We start from the raw sequence: 6,947 nt of genomic DNA, 5'->3' as shown, positions 1-6,947 counted from the left end.
CGCCTACAGAGCACTGTCAACTGATGGATACTAAAACCTGAAAGGATGAATGAATGGTCTCGTAAGGCTCTGCACTTCATATCATACAATTTGATTGTAAGCCTGTTGCATTATTGTTTCTGTTCTTGCTGCCATCTCAAGTAAAGTGTAATCAATTACATAGATACATATAGCACCAGAGGAATCCTGTTATCTAATTATGTGTACTAAAGCAGCATGTGTCATAAGGCATGCAGGTTTCAAGCAATGGACAGAGAGAAACAAGAGTCAGGCAGGTCTCATTACAGCACAGTTACTGCTGGAGGCTGCACCCTGTGGTCACCTATAATGTGCTCTTGAGGGGTCCCTCCAGCAAATTTACACATGAAGTTCAGTTTACTTACCCAGTCTGTGAAAATGACCTTGACAATGTCATCAGGGGTTTTTGCCACATGCTATTAGTTTCACTGGGAAATATGGGATCTAGCGTTTTTAGACCCACACTACTGTACTACTAGGTCAGAATACCTTGGCCTCTGCTTTTTATTGTTATTAATTTTCAACACTCTTTTTAATCTATAACATATCAGTCTCTCAGCTTTATCGTAAAGCTGTACAGTATCAGCTGTTACACTTTTGATAATTGAGAAGCACAAAGAGAAAACTAATACACTTTCATGGTATAAATATGGGTTCATGATTGTCTGCTGAGAACTGGGAATGACAAATGAAGAGACTCGAGTGAGGGGAGGGATCTCTTGTAGCTCCCTGTATGTGTTTGGAAATGGAAAATGAATTGAAAGTTTAGTAAAACTTTGACAGAAAATTGATGGTTTGGAGATAACCTTAACATGGCACTGTGGTAACTTACCAGCCTACTATTGCCATAACTACTGATAAAAATAAAATAGTCAGAGGCTGGCGTTAAAGTTAGTCACCCAGTAATACACTGGTATATGTTATCCTCAGGCTGGATGTGGTTTCTTCCTGTGGTTTCTCCCTCCGCCGTACTGCGACGCCCACCCAGCCCCCCACCCCGTGCCCCGCCATCCCGCCGCCCTCTCCTGCCTTTGTTCTCATCACAACAAGCCCGGAGCAGATGGTGCTCTGCCTTCGCTTGGCCATCAGTGACAGACAGGCGCTCTCAGCCAATGACCTGCTGGGGAATCAGCTGACCGGTCCGGACAGCGCCAGGTGTTTTCATCATTTTTCTTCTCCAGCCATAGGAGGAGCGAGCGGCGGCGGCGCGGAGGGATATCGGGGCGACACACCGGTCGGTGGTGGCTTGCAGCAGGTTGGAGCTCTCACTGCAGACAGCAGCATGTCTCTCTCCGAGGCGCCCTGGGACTGAGCGGATACACAAGCGACGTATCGCTGTAAACAGCCGCCAGCTGAACCCACTAGGTTACAGGAATATGTGCTGTTAGATTCTTTGACGAGACCGTTCACTTGGCACAATAACATTTTCCTCACTTGCTGTTGTGTATTGACTCGTATATCTGGATAAAGGATCGTGCGCTTGGGAACATCGAAACAAGGTGAGAGCCCTCCGGAATGGAACCAGGGTTTCCACTCTTTCTTTTTGAGCTTCATTGTCGATGAGAAATTTTGTTTTAATGATCTGATTGCCTGCCAGTTTACCGTTATAGTAGTAGATTAGTGTCTCTGTGTGTCAAACATGCATACTTTGTGAATGTTTCCACACATATGTCCCTGCAAGGGCGATGCAATGAGTTGAGGATGCAGACACACTCAAGGGCATAATCTTTTTCCATGTATTTTTTTAATAAATGCAGTCTGGTCTGAGTCTGTCACTTTAGGTTTGGAGTCTGATTTGTATCGATATTAGAAGAGTTAATCCAACAGTAGGGCTATATTTGATCAGATCTATCAACCCAGTCCAATGCGTCAAATGATATTCCACTGAAAACAAACTTTGATCTCGTTGCGGTACTTGCCGTGCCAGCAGGAGCAGCGTGCGCTGTGCGCAGCCTTGTGGAAATGTGATTTGCATATTAATGTTAAAGTGTGTCGGTTCCTCCGTTCTGCGCGAAAAAAAAGTGGTGGGTTCTTCTTCAGGGATAAAGACGAGGCCCTGTGTAAGAGATGTTGTGGTGAGAATGGGGGTGCATTGGCAGGGGGTCTATTGTGGTCACAAACGCAGCTTCTGTCGCTGCAGCTGTTGCGCTTTTGTGGTGGAGACTGTTGACGTGCATCGCTCAAGTTTAGGCAGAGGGACACGCTGTAGAAGGGTTCAGAGGACAAAGAAATGTATTTTAATGTGAGGTCTTGGCAAATCTCTTTCTGCCCACTGGACTTTATTTATGGACTCTGTGAAAAGCAGAGTCACCTTTTCACTTGTGGAGCTTTGGGTCAAATAAAAATGAATGTTGGTGTTATAATAACACAAAGTCAAACATAGTCAGTTAAAAGGAGAACAACTTGATGATAACTAATATGCTGTATGTTACATAATGAGTACGAGAACTTTCCTGTGGCAGAGCTGCTGCTGTTTGTCCTACAGATATCTCAAATTTGGACAAAAGCAAAAGCTCAGTTCAGGTTTGTCTTAACTGATGCGTCGCTGATGTTTTCTCAAATGGAATTTTAAGTAATCAGAAGACAAATCACTGGGCGAGATGGCCTGATAGATTATTTAGTTTTTTTTCCCCACCCCTAACTGGACATCCTGCCACATACAGACAGTGCACATAGAGTGAACACACACACTCACACCATACTTCATACAAGCAGTGAGAATGGGATGCATGGGACCAAAGGGAGTGTGTGCAGCTGATTGAGCTCAAGCCCTTGTTAGATTAAAGCATCATTAACCCTTTGTCCTCTGTGGGCTACAGGTCACAAAGACGACAGACACAGTAACAGTTCAGCTCAGCCTGCCCTGTGTGATCTGCTGAGACAGGACAGTATCTATACTGCAGCCAGTACAGCAGTGCAAGGTGACAGTCTGTAAGAGTTGGGAGGTTTTCCAGAAACAACATGTTGTATGCACCTACCCGTTATTTGTTTTGATTGAATGTTTCTTCCAAATGAATGTAATGTACTGTAAGCACGCGGAGTTTTATTCAGATATTATTTTAACCTGTGTTTATTCCTGTCGTCTCTGTGATTTCAAAATTCCTTTTGGAAGAGAGACCCGAGTAGAGCAGGAGAAATAAATATAGACAGTCACACACAAAAGCATACGGCGTCAGAGACGATCACAGATGCTGGAAAAACACAATCAGCTGAAAAATGTGGCCCGGTCATAATATAAGAAAATGACATGTATGAGAGTTTGATGAAAAATAGAGTTTTTTTTGTGTTTCCCAGCTTATTATGGTGAAGATGTAGGCTTGTTTTACTCATGTTTACAAATGTAGAAAAACATTCAACCACATGGCTAAATGTGAATGAATTGTACAGTTAATGATTAGTTCTTAGTCTAATAATGTGCTAATTATCTTCTCAATTGATCATAGTAATAGATAGATAATAATAAAAATAAAAAAATGCACATTGCAGTTTCTTACAACCCAAGGTGATTTCATCAAGTGCCTTGTTTTGTTCAGTCAACAGCCAAAGATGCTCAGACACAATGATATAAAACAAAGCAACACATCCTCATTTTAAAAGGCCTGCCAATCTTTTTTTGTTGTTTTTTGATGGTGGAACAACCTTTTTGTTTATATCTAGATTACAGTTTGATCTTTTAACCATATTGCCTTTCAGCGGTTGTTCCACATAACATTCGTTGTATGATTCGCCCCCTCAGTCGACCACAAATCAAATCAGTCAGCTTGTAAAGCACCTGAGGATTTCCACCCATGAGTGTACAATGAGATTTTGCCCATCTTGGTTGAAGGTGAACCAGCTGGAGAGCGATAAAGCTGCTGTAAAATCCAAAGCATGAGCATTGTTGATGACAAAGTGGCCCAGTCACCTATTCTGTATCATCCAGTGTGAAACACCAAGCACATATGTCTGTGAATATACACTGCTATGCTCACACTTGCTCATATGAAGCGTGCCAGGAGAAATTCAGCACAATGTGTGCATGTGCAAATTCACTTCTTCAGATGTGTCATTTGCGCTATCTACTGTAGCATAACTGCCAAATTATCCACATCCTTATATTACACAAACAGGGTATTGTTTCCTCTCTGTTGTGCTCAGGATGAGGCACCGCAGTTCTACAGGAACAATTAGACCTGCTACATGCACTGTTTAAAAAGTATGGGCTCATTTTTCAACTTCAAATTTAGAGCTGCTGGGTTTTCAGTTCATGTGGAAGATGTATTTATCTCTTCATTTTGCCTTCTTGTCTTGTCTGTTCATGACACATTCCTCATTGTCACTCAGGCTCTGTCATCTATAAGACACAGCCATCTTAAATTGCTGGATGGACCGCAGTGGAACCATGCCGGATCTATAACAGGTCCGTGCACAAGCCCTGCTCTTACCGTGCATCCCCCACGATGACGCAGTGATCACAGCACCACCTTCTTGATGGCCTTAAGCACCGTTTGTGCAAGCTGCCCACAGTGTTATATGTATCCACCAGGTGGAGCAGTGTTAGTTGTAGTTGACTGCAGAGCCCGACTGATAATTTGATCCTTCTGTTAATGTCCAGAACTGCTGGTGGATGAATCCACGAGAGCTCCCATGCACCAGTCCCAGTACAAGCACAACTCCCGGCCAACTGCAGGCTACAAGGAAGCATTCCAGGGGCTCATGAGAAGGCAGTAGTCAGTAATAGACATGGATGAGTTTGTCAGAGTTTTTGCAAGCACTTCAAGTTAATTATTATTCAACTTAGGTAAATCTACACATCTGTACTAAAACATACAGTGAAGATCCAGCACACAATTTAGCATTTCTCCAAGGCTGTGGAGAGAATTTGACAGCTTTAAGTAACAAATTTGTTTGGTTTTGTTTCCTTTTGTTTAATGGGTTGGAGACGTTGATCATTGTGTGGAAAGTTGGTATGGGAGAGTGTTGATGAGAGAGAGCCGTCTGAGCTGAAGGAGCTACGGAGATGCTGTGCTGAGGAGGCAGCATGCGCAGTGCACTCACTCCAAGCTGTGCAGGGCTCACGTTATGAGAAAATACATTATGTTGTTATAATGACAAAATACCTACTGTATATCGCAATAATCTGCAAAATGTTTTAATATGAAACTATCTCGTAAAAATGAGCAAAGTATTTTGTTATAATGAGAAATATTTTTCATTAAAACAAGATTTAAGTTGCCATAGGCAGTTCTTATGTATACTATGAAATATAATCCTGCGGGCGCCACTGATATTGATACAGTGAACACATCAGCTGTGTGGGGGACTCATTCCAGAGTTTGGCCATCCTGTGTCCTGCTTGTGTCATACAGACCTACAACTGATCACTCACAGGTAAACGGGTAAAACAGTCCTGTTTAAATCCCAAGTGTGTTTCTGCTGCTGATTGCCGCATCTGATGTTCGTCTCCATGGCCACTCCTGGAGATTACACTCTAGTTTGTCAGTCTGGATGATCTGAGTTTCATTCTTTCACTTGTTTTTTGTAAACAGAGTCTGTAGTCGACACTAAACTGTGTCAGTGTTAACCATCCACACCATCATATACTGTATGTGGTTGAACAAAACACAAACACTCGCAGGTGCCAGTTGTACACTGGAGTGCACATTGTTTGCATTGACGTTGTGAATCACTAACCAGACTTTAAAATTTATTATCACAACTTAGAGCATTCTATTATGCAGGACATACACTTTACTGATGACTGGATCTTTTAAGTACTCGCAATAATGCAACCTTATGAATTTCAGCCAGATTATTCCAGTAGGCCTCTTCTTTTTCCTCTCTTGGAGAAAAAAAGTGGTGGAGCGTTGTTTCGATGCGTTTCAGCAGCACTACACCTATGGTTAAAATGTCTCTTTTGCTTTGTTGGTATTACATTATTGGTAAAATGTTCACAGCATTTCTTCTACTAAAATATCAGATCTTCTGGCACATGACTCTCACAGGTCTTGGTTAAGAGAGAGCAAAAATGAAAAATGGCACCAGAGTAAAACTGAAGATGGAATCGAACTCAAGCCACTAGAGAGACAAATCTGCACTTTATGCCTTCGTCAGTCTCCCCACTTGCCTCTCTGACTTACCAAGTAGACCATAAGCTAGCAGTCTGTACATTAAGACAATGCAGTGATACCTGGCCCTGAAACCCTTGTGTTTTAATGAAGCTGTATTCTCAACTCAACTCAACTTTATTTATAGAGAACTTGAACACAGCCAAAGCCAAACAAAGTGCTTAACATAAGATTTGATTTAAAACATATAAACACGTGAACAACTACATTAATAGGAATAAAACAACAATAAAATAAATAAATGAACCAAGATAGCAAAATAACAAAAATACTATCCAAAACCAAAACTCAGCCCAAACAGAGTCTCATGCCGTATCAAACGCCAAGGCATACAAATGGGTCTTCAAGGAAGTTTTAAAAATGGCCAACGAGGCGGCCTGCGTAATATAAAGAGGCAGCACATTCCATAGCTTAGGAGCCACAATGGAAAACACTCTGTCCCCTCTAAGTTTACGCCTAGCCCTTGGTACCCCCTGTATTGATAGTATTGTTTTACAAAGTCCACAGCAGCTGTGTGATATTTCAAATGAATGAATGTTCTCTTCTTCATTCTAGCATGCTTTTCTATTTATTTTTTACCTGCATGATAAGGATTATGGTCAGACAATTCTACTGTATAAACCGTGGTCTAAACAAAACCATAGCTCTGCAGTGTGAATACAGTACTTCAGGCAGTCACGCTCTGGTTTGTGTTTTTGAGAGCAAAGCACCATCTAATGGTGACAGTGTAAATCAAGGAATCGTTCATAATGGGTGTGTTTACTGTAGAATCTAGATATGCCTTATCAGGCAACAGGAGAAGGGGGGCTCACGGGGATTTCA

At 42.0% G+C, this 6,947-nt stretch overlaps 1 protein-coding gene across 1 annotated transcript in view; it reads left to right on the top strand.

Annotated features, from left to right (window-relative positions):
• Positions 1–1,062: 1,062 nt before the first annotated feature.
• The window catches only part of lrrn1 (leucine rich repeat neuronal 1), a 16,531-nt gene continuing 10,646 nt past the window's right edge, over positions 1,063–6,947 (top strand). Inside the window, exon 1 of the mRNA XM_020592634.1 lies at positions 1,063–1,517. The gene's annotated coding sequence lies outside the window, so the exon portion shown is untranslated. The remainder of the gene's footprint in view (positions 1,518–6,947) is intronic.

Source organism: Monopterus albus, unplaced genomic scaffold, assembly GCF_001952655.1.
Source record: "Monopterus albus unplaced genomic scaffold, M_albus_1.0 scaffold18.1, whole genome shotgun sequence".
Taxonomy (NCBI): domain Eukaryota; kingdom Metazoa; phylum Chordata; class Actinopteri; order Synbranchiformes; family Synbranchidae; genus Monopterus; species Monopterus albus.
This window is presented reverse-complemented; position numbering and strand designations above follow the sequence as displayed.